Below are 12,856 nucleotides of genomic sequence, written 5' to 3'. Positions count from 1 at the left end.
TTTCAATTTTCGTTTCGAATTTGAAAATCAAATGAACAGAAGGTACACGGACCCCTCGTGTGCCTGGGTTTTCATTTTTAACCTGAATAATGACTAATTGAAATTACAATATTGAAATTCAAACCCTCATTGTATATTTGATTATTTTTTCCACAAAATGCTTCAATGTTTGTGTTTTATTTTTCTCTGGGAAGTACTGTTTTAGGTAAAGGTCTTCAAATCCGTTTTTTTGATCACTGTTTCAACCTTGAAAATCAAATGAACAGAAGGTACACGGACCAGCAACCATGTTTGCGTTGTTAGCGATACGACGTTAACCTCATTAAGGATCTAACACGAGACTAGGGTGAAAGAGAACCTTCAAGCCGCGGAACTTGTCTCTTTCCGTTGATAAGACCGGGCGGACAACCCGAACAGTGGCAACAATTTGGCCTACCTTACTCTACGCTACTATGCTACATTAATGGAAACCCCCGAGACTTTGGTGAGATGCGTCCAACTCAGTTGAAGCAAACGTAAGGTAGGCTAAGCTACTGGTCTGTGACTGCATCACATGTTAAAGTTGTGGCGAAGTGAATGACTAGCTACCCGTGCATGGATACGGAACATTGAAAATCGGCACCTGAAAGCAACAGGCAGGCAAAGTAAAGTGATTATAAAGGCTGATGCAGACTGGTGATTGGTCGGAAGTAATGAGTGAATGAGTGACGCATGCATTGAGTCTTCCTGACAATTTAACGCTAACGCTTCCATAACTCAATTTAGGCTACTTGTCTACGCAAAAAGGTTTCCATTACAGCACAACCCCTATTCAATGAAGGACTGCCTTGTCTCGCAATAAACAGCAGTGGAAATCCCGACACTTTTTCAACTGCATGAAACTTAACAGTGAACCATCAAATATCTCCCAGATTTCAGTGCCCATCAGTCCCAACATTTAGCAATATAATCAAACAGTCCAAAAGTAAATTAAATCCCAAACCAAACCGAAAATGCTTTTGATAGCCTACCGGTATGCATGCCGCTCCAAAAGAAATGCATGTCTAAATGCAGGTTAGACATATTTAAAAAAGCCTGCCTCGAATACCAGCCTGCCTCAAATAAAGATGATGATAAATGATTTATGCTAAGCAAGTAGCCTGGATTATTTTATGATTGTTAGTAGACAAACTGGCTTCAGATATCCAACAGAGTGAATATGAGATTGTGCAGTCTTACAGTACTGTAGATGGCTGTGGTTAGTGATGTGATGCTGTTAATGGGGAGTTTTACAGTTAGCGCAAATCCTATATGTTATTATTTATTTAGCGTACCTATAAGGCTTTTTTTCCTTATCAAAAGTGAGGGAGACGACGGCTGTCTCTCCAGAACTGCGTGGGACATATCCCCCACGTCCCCCGTGCCTCCTGCGCCCCTGCACTGAGAACAACATAGCACTGCAAACCATGCACTGTGGCTTTGAGGAGACTGTCTCCAAATCCACATGAAGCCTAGACTATATGCCTCATCATACTTTCGTTTTCTTTGCGCAGTCTTTTCTGCCTCGTCCTTTGCCCCCTGCGCTCTGGAGCCACCTCCCCCTTCATCATTCTGCCCCCCATCCCATCGTTACCTGTCTCCTGCTTCCTGTTTCTCTCGCTTCTCCTCTTCGATCGCTTTAATTAGGTCTTTTGGACAGTGTCCCTCTTTTTCTACCTAGCCTATACTTTCACGAAACTGACGAAGCTAACGCGCCAGATATTCTGGCTGCCCGCAGGAAATTACGTGCATTGTGGGTAGCTTATTTTTTAATGAAAACATAGCCTACTATAGAGTTTTACGTTAATTTCACGTTTCCATATCATTATAACCCGATTTGAAATGATTTATTATTTATTAATGAATTAGATTATTTATTAATTAATTAATCATTTTTAACAGCTTTCCGACATAGACCTCTCCAGAATAAGTCCCGCCTCCGTAACTTCCGTATCCATCCAACTTCCGGGCGTCGATTGTCTATGGGAAATAACATGGCATTTCGAAATATCATACCGGTAAAACATCTGTAGGTAGCGAAGTAGAAAAAGCTGGTGGGCAGATTGGCCTACACACTTCTGCCATCTAGTTTCCACTGGATTTTTTGATTGTCGGTGCCGTTTAAGTAGTATACTATAGACTATATTACTTAAACGTCACAGAAAATCAAAAAATCCAGTGGAAACTAGATGGCAGAAGTGTGTAGGCCAATCTGCCCAGCAGCTTTTTCTACTTTGTCACCTACAGAGTTTGACAGGTACGATCTTTCAAAACGCCATGTTATTTCCCATAGACATTTGACGACCGAAGGTTGGATGGATACGGAAGTTAGGAGGCGGGACTTATTCTGGAGGGGTCTATTGCCCTTTTCATCTCGCGTACCCCCTAGTGGCAGCTCGCGTACCACCGGTTTAAGCCTTTATATAAACCTTTTCTATTTTCGGAGAATACAACACATGTGATCGGCGTCATAGCCGCGTAACTCACTTTATGGCAGAGTGATAAGCTTTTTTCCAAAAACAATGCTATAATGATGTAATATAATGAGCATGCGAAGCACAGGAGCAAAGTAACAGTATTCTCTGGATAAGAATGTGCAGACAATCTGGGGGGAAGCATGTGAATGATATTCAAGGGAAAAGCCAAAGACAGATAGCAGAAGGAAAATCCATTGGGAAAATCCACAAAAGCATCGGACCACAACAATTCAGCGAAGTTTTGATGGATTGACAGTAGGCTATGAATGTGGCAAGTGCTGTTTATATGAAATCACATTGATCTACGAACAATTAAGACATTTAAGAGAAGTAAATGTATACGTAGTGGTAACGAAGTAAGGGCATTAACCCAAGAGTTACACATAGTCTGAGGCTTCGCAGAAACCACGTCGACCAACAGGAAATGGTTGAAATTTGCTTCACTTGTCTCTACTGATGTCTACGTGATGACTCTGTCCATATCTTTTACTGTCTATGTAGCTGCCCTACCAAGCCATTCCCCCGGGAAGTAGCCAAGGCCTAAGCTACAAGCACACAGAGGGACTCATTAATGTAACATTTTGGCATTAATTAATAAGGATTCTAAAATTAAAACAATCATTGTTTTATGTTGCACTTAATCTTGTGGCCATATATTGAAGGTCCTGTTCTTTATATGGACATTTTTTTTAAAAAATCTATTTTGCAAACATTATCAGCACATCAGTAGGCTACTTGTTTGCACAAAAATCACACATTTTACATATTTCTATGTCAGATGCCACGCGAATTGACAGCATAGGCTAGCATATCCAACATTATCAGCTTTCTCCGCAGAGCAAGAGCCTAGCCTGTTAGCTCAGCTTAAAACAAAGATGGCAGACAATATTTCCAAAGTCTGGGAATGAGGTCACATCCCCCTAGACAGTAATAAAAAGCTCATCCAGTCTCCAGCCTCTGCCCCAAAAATCCTCTAATGACACAAAATGAAATTTTTTGCGTCATCGTATGATTTTTTCCAGACAAAGAATACAGGTATCTCTTGTCTCAGGTGGACATGAGGGAGGAAGCACGGTCATTTGACAATACTACCGGGTTTCTACTGATACAAAGCTTAAAGCTAATTGGTGAAGTGTCCCTTTAATTACATTGTCCAGACTCCAGACGACTGATTAAAACGTGATATGTGAAATGTGATTGATCAGTGTTTCAGTAGAACAAAACACATGGACATTTCTAATCCCAGCATCTGAATATATTTGTCACTGTTTTAGCAGGTTTTCATCTGAGTGGACATTGGGCAATGCTAAGCTGAAAATAAAATTATAGAGTGCATCAAATGCTGGAAATGTGAAAGAGGTTTTATGCAAAGCATTTAGTCTCAAAATCAAGGCGCAATTCATTGTACAGTGCACAAAGGGAATCCACTGGAGAGTGCTACTGATGGAGTATGGAAATACTAATGAGGCAAGGTTAGGTGGTGCTCACTGGAAAGGAGCAAAGTCATCCAAAAAATGGGGGAAAGTCCATGGCGCCCTTCATAAAAGCCTTTAGTACAGCTTGTATTGCATGGCTATTCAGTACAAAACATGTTAAGACCATTATCATACACTGTGATGAGAACTAGATGTACCGCATAGCAGTATATGACATGACCGCCGCATGGTGTTGTCACCTGCTACGCAAACAAAAGAAAGCACAGTTCCCAAGTCTTCTCCACCCTAAATTCTTTGTAAACTTCAAGTCTTGGATACTCTATGATTGTTTGATAATACAATACAACAATATACAAAGTATGAAAAGCTTGAATTGCAAAACAGAATAACACAATTCCATGGAATTATACCAAATTGTATCTCTATACTGTGTGTGTGTGTGTAATAGGTTTGTTTATGTGTCTGCTTCACTGTAACAATGGACAAATACTGTATGTTACCTGGTTGTATGTTTGAGAGTCTGTACAAACCTGTGTGCACTACTAGTGTGCCTGTGTGTGTGCTCTACTAGTGTGCCTGTGTGTGTGCACTAGTAATGTGCCTGTGTGTGTGCACTACTAGTGTGCCTGTGTGTGTGCACTACTAGTGTGCCTGTGTGTGTGCATGCATGCATGTGCGTGTATGCACTGTATGTCTAATAGCCGTTTGTGTGTGAGTGTGTGTGTGTGCTGCTGCACCTGAGTGTGTGTCTATGTGTGACACAGATCCAGGCATAAATGAATGCATAAATTAACTCTAGGTGCTGAACTGCTCCCAAGTTGATTTAATGCTCACATGCACACCTCCATAGGGGGTGATCATTGGTGTCCAAACAGATATAGAAATGTGTCAGTTGTAGCACTTTCTATGCATATAATTTCACGAAATATGACGAGAATGTAGTGATCCTACGTCCTACATCCTATGTCAAATTCTTAAGTGGTCACAAGATATCGGCGATTACACAAGATCATTTCATCTAAGTTTCAAACCTTTACTTTTGGCATCTCTTTTTCACGTCATCTAAGTGTGTGTAACTGCCTGTCACAATATTGATTTTAATAGCTGTAATAGCAAGTCCCTGTGTATTTTATTGTTATACCAAACATTTATTTCCTTTTTCTGTCAATCAGCGTTTCTTTGATTCCATCCAACTGCTTGACATGCATTAATTAGCTGATCAGCCTCAGGTTTAGCACATTCAATGCAAAATGAAAAGACAGAGTGTGCACTTCCTGTGGACTAGCTGACCAGCTGTTTGAGCTGCACTCTCCAGTGTACGGTCATCTGCCCCTGTGTCATTTCATAACCTTTGTGCCATGCCAGCCTTTTGTCATACTGTAGCTTTCACTTTCAGGTCACAGATCACATTAAGGGCTGTATTTTGGGTCACCAGCGCATGGCGTAAAGTTCGTTATTCACCGGCGCGAAGTTGAATTCGTTATTTTGCACCTTTATTTTTTAAGCATTGCGCCCAGGGGTGTGGCAATTAACAACCTAGGGAGGGACCTGGCGCATTGTCTAAAAATCGCTATCATACACCACCTAAACCTGGTCAGAAGTCAATGGCGAGTTGTTCATATGCTATTTTAAGAGCGCATGTCAACAGTCATATTGGCAGGTGCACGCACCATCCTTCTATCATTCATGAATCCACACCAGCGCACGTCCATGCAAAGCATTACAAATTGCACGATTACAATGGTAAACATAATTAGAATAAAGATATTACGAAATACTGTACATCTCATGATGAGTAGTTATTCACCATCATTTGCAAAGTGATTAGGGGAGAGGCGAGAGACACGTATGGAGCACAGCTGAAGACGCACTGTCACGAGATATAAGCAACTCCTCTGCAGGATAAATGTTGTTTTATTCAGTCATTTGAGCAACATTAGGGTAAGTGTTGCATTTTCCAGCCTATGTTTTCGATGGTAACCCATTGTCAGTCAATAGTGAAAGTAACTGCATATAACTGTCTTGTCGTTGACTGACTCCTTGGTGAAGTTAGTTTCACTTTGCCAATGAGTTCAAATAATAGACGAGTGCAAATGCGTGAAGGCTATGCTAGGCTTTAGTAAAGCATGGTTTAAGAATGACTATTCCATACGGTCTCGCAAGCAGCCTCCTTCAAATGCGCCGTTGAATGCCAAAATACCGATGCATTTATTTGACATATCGCGCGTTGCGCCGTTAAAGGGAATGACAGATGTCATTCTCATTGGTTTAAAATGATGTTACGCCCCAAACACACCCATATGACTGATTAAAAGACCTAGGAACACCTTGTTACGCCATGCGCTCCACTTTTGAGAACGAAACCCCTCCCAATGTGAACTGAACATCCTACTAAATTTGAATAGACTTTTGACGAGTGACGATGCACTTTAGAATGTCATGATAGGGCCCTAATTGATTAGCATCATAGTTTGATGTATCTAGTCATTTGTAAAGTTCATATTGTATTGTTGAGAAAATCATTCCCCTATTCATCAATTTTCAACCTACTGGGTTTCCATTTAGTACTAAACCAACAAAATCGACTAAAAATATCATGCTCCTACCTGCCACAATGTTCCATACTGCAATACCAGGCACTGGGCAATGTCAGAGACTCCACTCTCTGTATCGTCAGTCATATAGCATCAAAATGAGTTTAAGTTTAATTAACAACTACATTGTGTTGGTTTAAAACCAAAGTTTCTGATTATTTTACTAATTACCACACAGATGCCAGTTGTCCCACCAAAATACTGAGTGAATGCTTGTACAGTCAAATGGAGCAGCCTTTGAAGTATGTTACAAGAAACAAGAGCCATTATACGCCTTAAAGAGGTTTCCATAGCACAACAATTTTGTTTTTGTCAGAGAGTTTCTATTACATTCAGGTATGCCATGTCATGTATTTCATATCATTCCAGGCTATGCATATTTGCATCTTGATGTCCCATCAATGTTTCCCCCATCGCCACCTCATGCTTAGCAAATCAACGTCTCTTAAAAAGCAGCGTAGCCTACCTTTGCAATGTGGATATTATGATTTGCAGCACAGCACGACGCAATCATAATTTTGTGCAATCAATCTCTCTCAATCCACCTTAATCAACAGCTCTCAATGAGACCTTGCTCTCAAGTCCACACAGGCACATAAATCCCACTTACACACATACTCTAAATGCCAAACAAGCAGGCACAGTTGCAGTGACCTCCTTGGCGCCAGTAAAAGATCCAATGTCATAGACCCTTTCCCTCTGTTTGGCGGAAATGAGTTCGGTTGCAGTAATTTCTGGAAAGTTGACAAGTTTATTGTGATGTGATCTGCGAGGTTGGAGAGATGAAATGACACAAGGCAGTAAAGTGTTGATCTGATGACACTTTTCTCTCCTTGTTAAGGAACTTCTTGTACCAGAATAGCAAGCTACCTTTTTGATTTTTACATGGTTGGGTCGGCGGCTTTCAGTTACCCTCTCGCCCACAGGCACTGCAGTGGCTGACTTGTCAGATTTACAGAATTAAAAGGTTATGTTGTATTATTTGTTAGTTATTTCTTCCACCATTCATTCTGTTGAGAGAAAATTAATACTTGTGGCACTCTTAAAACTGCTGCAGCAAAGAAGTAGGCCTACACAAACAGACGCAAATGTATGTTGTGCTAATTGCAGGGGTGTTTTTTAAATCTATTCAAATGTTAAAGAGAGATAGTTTCTATAGACTGCTAACCAAATGAACAACCTGTCAAAATAACTCTGAGAGGATTCAGTATAATAGATATTCCATCATATTTTTTTTATCATGGATCCAAAATCCATTTATTGTGGATTTTATCAAATCCATTATATGGATCTTATAATTTATAAAAGTTATGAAACCAATACAAATAACACAAAAAAGAATTGAATGGGATTCACACAATACAGTAGTTTAGCAAGTCAAGCATATACAAATACTGGATGGATGTAAAGGAAAGCTGAAGCCATTATTGATGGATGGTCATACACGGGTATACAAATATAATGGAAGTCTGTGGTGTTTTATGAGACTGGCTATAACACTCAACTGAATGTACTTTGTCTTAAAAAGGGTTTTGAGCTAATGGGGCGGCACAAGCCTCTGATGGAAATATTTTAGAAAAATCGCTTTTAAGGGAAAGATTTACCAAGTGCCAAAATGGATGTTAAATGTGTTTTCCTTCTTTCATTATAAGTGCTTTCTTATAATGTAAAATGTCATGGTCATTAAAATACCTTAAAACAAAAAGGACAACTGACAAATAGAAAGTGATAAATACAGTATGACATCCTGTGAAGTTAAATTGAAAGTAATGTAAAATAAAGTGCTTTGTTTACATTTTTCAAACTAATGTGGGTAACTCAATATTAATTATTCTATATATGTGAGATTGCTGTTTATAGACTTCAGTTCTGCATTCAACACCATAATACCACAACAACTCATCTGCAAACTTGACAAACTGGGACTCAGTACCTACCTCTGCAACTGGCTACTGGACTTCCTCTGTCAGAGGCCTCAAGTAGTACGTGTTGGCAACAATACCTCAAGCAGCATCACACTGAGCACAGGGGCCCCCCAAGGCTGCGTGCTCAGTCCGCTGCTCTTCACCCTGCTGACGCATGACTGCACTGCAACCTACAGCAACAATCACATAGTGAAATTTGCTGACGACACAACTCTGGTGGGTCTCATCACCAAGGGCGACGAGACTCAATACAGGTTGGAGGTCGACCATCTGACCACGTGGTGCAGGGACAACAACCTCCTGCTGAACGTCAGCAAGACCAAAGAGATTGTTGTTGACTTCCGGAGAGGTCACACCCAACACCTGCCACTGACCTTCGACGGTGCTGTGGTGGAGAGAGCGAGCAGCACCAAATTCCTGGGAGTGCACATCAGTGAAGACCTCTCCTGGACCACCAACACAGCATCACTGGCGAAGAGAGCTCAGCGCCGCCTGTACTTCCTGCGGAAACTCAGGCGAGCAAGTGCTCCACCAGCCATCATGACCACATTCTACCGAGGCACCATTGAGAGCATCCTCTCCAGCTGTATCACTGTGTGGGGCGGAAGCTGCACTGAATACAACAGGAAAGCCCTGCAGCGCATAGTGAACACAGCTGGAAGGATTATTGGTGCTTCACTCCCCTCCCTGAAGGACATTTACACCACCCACCTCACCCGCAAGGCGACCAAAATTGTGAGTGATGCAAGTCACCCCGCTCACAATCTGTTTGATCTACTGCCCTCTGGGAAGAGGTACAGAAGCCTGCGCTCCCGCACTACCAGACTCACCAACAGCTTCATACACCAAGCTGTTAGGATGCTGAACTCTCTCCCTCCTCTCCCCCCTCCACCCTCAGCTACATAACATCCTGGACATTGGACCCACAATGGCCGCCTGCACCACTCCACTTGCACACTTGTACACTTTGCAACTTGTTGTTGGTGTCCTGAAAACACAACACTTCTGCTGCTCTTACATAACTTGCACCACTATGCCACTTTATTTCTTACTTAGGTCAAACAGAACTACCTCAGCCTCTTATTGGCCTGACTTTGCACTAGTATTTTATTTTATTGACTGTCTATGCACAATTTCAACCAAATTTTGCTGCTCTTATTTTTTTCATTATATGTGCCCTCTTATTTACTTATTTACTTACTTTTTTGTTTACTTGAATGTTATGTTTGTCTGTGGACTTAAAATTGGTAAAATATGTCTTGTCTCCACCGTGGGATAGTGAGAAACGTAATTTCGATCTCTTTGTATGTCTGGAACATGTGAAGAAATTGACAATAAAGCTGACTTTGACTTTGACTTTGACTTTGACTTTATATTACATTTTACATATTACATACAACTAAATATGTAAGTACCTTGTGACTACAACATATTCAGCATTCCAAGCATCAAGAACAATATTATGTCTTAATGGTAAACATTAAGGCTACCTTTCTGACACCCTGGCTATTCACATAGTAATTTAGCTTCAGGTCTTTTTAATGCATACTGTCCTGAATGAGCAAAATGCTATGAGAGCAAATGTGGGTTTGGAAGTTTAAATGCCTTTGGCATCCTAGCCTTCACTTCCTCTGAGTAATGCATGGACAATCTAAAAGGAATAGAGAAACTCGGAAATGAAAACTTGTAAGAGTCAAACATCAGTTTCACCACAGAGTGAATGATGCAGTAATGCTTTGCCATGCCTTCTATTTCTCTGCTATTAAGATGTAAAAGCCTTAGCTCTCTACTATATCCCACTTTTTCTTGGTCTTTTCATTCTATAAACTATTTGCTCTCATTAAAATGCCAAATTATTATAAAATGCTTCCTGCTACTCCTGTAAGTCTGAAAACATCAAGTCTTACTCTGTGATTGTTTGACAATGCAATACAACAACATACTGTACATAGTATGAGTAGTTTGAAATGCAAAACAAACTTGAATAAAATTAAACAAAATAATGACATGGAATTACACCTTATATACAAAATGAAGGCTACTTTTCTGACACCCTGGCTATTCACATATTAATTATGACCGCCGCTAGCGAAGCTAGCGAAGCGGTCATATAGGGATTGTCAAAGTTTTTTTTTTTTTTTTTTTTTTTCCGTCATCTACTTCCTGAAATTTTGGTCAACGATACCCGGGGCACCGAAACACCAGGGCACATGAAATTTGGTGGGTATGTAGCCCCACTAGACTTTTACGGAAAAATTTCGTTTGGTCCCCGGGGGCCACTCCCCCTACGCGCTGGGCCCCCCGAAACCCAAAAAATGCAGTTTTTCCTCAATAACTACCTGAACCGTGGCACCGAGGATGAAGAAATTTTTATGGTATGTTGGTCTCAAGGGCCCACATCAACTTAGCCCATAATCACTCATTTGTGACTTGCACCCCCCCGGTAAAAAATGAAAATGCAATATCATTCTGCTTTAATCGCCCCTCTCTTCAGTAAAGACGTTCAGAACTGCACCAAATTTTATGTGTATGATTAACCTGACATTCTCTGGGGGTATGCCAAGTTTCGTAGAATTTCATCCATGGGGGGGTCTAAAAAATTAAGTTATGTGTACATTTAGTGACTCTACACTCATTGGCCTGTAGATGGTGGTGCACACATATACACATGCACACACACACACAGGCACCCACATACTATCGGTATTAGAACGGCCGATACATAATTACAAATTCAGTAGGATTAAAAGAAAGCCAAAATAAATATTCATCATCATCATCATGGCTGCATTTCCAGTATTGGCGATAAGTAGTCGTTTGTCCACTAGATGGCGCATCGTTGCAGTGAGACGTAATTTTGTTGGAAGTTAATCTTAAATGGTTTGGAAAGACACTATGCTTCCTACAAGGACAAGACTGTAGGCTACAGTAGTTTACCGCAGAGAACGTCTAAGGGTAGGATGATTTCTGCATGACATGTAATTCCCATTTCCTCTTGAAGCCGAAATAAATCTGAGAATGTTTATCGGACATGCTTGTTTTTTACTGCAGGTAGGCTACGTTAATCCTATCAATAGCAGAACGTAGGTAAAATAATGTTACCGTTAGCATGGTTGAGTGATGGAGGCCAATTTGATTATTGATGTATTTGTAGAAAACCATAAATGCGTTTATAAGCTACCAAGCAAATCGATAACAGCACTAATTGTATCTTTCGACTGTCATCTCATTTGCTTATGACCATAACCTAGGCTACTAACAGGAGCTAAGTGAGTTAGCCACAACACGTTCGCTACGTGATGGTTTTTTAATGGAAAATATATAGGCTACCTGAAAGATAACCTGTCTATGATCCCGTGATGATCTACAATCTCCATTTAAACCAGATGTTTTAGAGCGCACGTTGAGATGTATTCAGGGCAGGGCTGTACCTACACATATTTGTTGCACGTGCTACAAAAATCATTCTTTGCGATGAATGATTTAGTACCAACGTTACAAGGGTCAGATACAGTTTTGCCTATGGCTATTCCGTGAGACTGAGGCGCTTTTTGTTTGTTCGAAGTGCGTGTTTAGGGTGTGAGAGGGGAGTCGATGTGCTTTGATTCCAGCTTGGTAGTTGTAGTCTATGCGATTAAAAAACACGTGTGTGTGAAGTATCCAAACAATGATAACGCTTTCATTATGGCTGCTTTAGCCACAGACCTTGAGCTACTGTACAGTGGGTTGGGTTCCGTTTAGAAGTGTCCACTTCATTCGCCCTTTCCGTGATTCACAGCTACGTGAAATGTATTACTACTGATATGCAAAACTATTAACTTTTTCGCCAAGAGGTGGCAGCTTGATACTGTAAGGTGTAAGCCATTGGTTCCAACGGAGATTTTATTTGGGTCGCCAGCATAGCCTAGCGACAATTTGTGTTGTGTAATAGGCCTAGCATAGGGCCTACCTTATATAGCTTATAGTTTGTTAACAGTCACGGTTTTGTCATAACTCCCTCTATGCATTTTTGCATTTAGAATAGCTCTAAAACCGGGGGGCGAACACGTCGCAGGGGGGGCGCCAGTGCGTGGATATCTCAATCGCAAAATTAAACAATATTTCTATCGGGCGCCTACCATGGACTAGGCTGGGTGAAAATCAAAAGATTGCGTCAAAAGATTGAGCTTAACCATTGACCTCATGGTTGCAAAATGCAAGGGAACATGAATCAGCATATTATTTGCACAAACAATAACGGAGAGTAGCTCTTTAACTTTGCCCGTTAAAATGTGTATGAACAGTCTCGCAACGCATTTCATGAAGGCCCTTTGGACATGTCAGTTATTTGCACCACTGGGAAAAACGGCATTTTGTTTTAGACTACTGGTATTTCATTTGTGCATTGACAATAAAGCTGAATATCA

This window comes from Alosa pseudoharengus, unplaced genomic scaffold, assembly GCF_046254945.1.
Source record: "Alosa pseudoharengus isolate Yale_2024_CS ecotype anadromous, Long Island Sound unplaced genomic scaffold, YU_APseudo_1.1 YU_APseudo_1.1_scf_11, whole genome shotgun sequence".
Lineage (NCBI taxonomy): Eukaryota > Metazoa > Chordata > Actinopteri > Clupeiformes > Clupeidae > Alosa > Alosa pseudoharengus.
Note: the sequence above shows the minus strand (reverse complement) of the source record.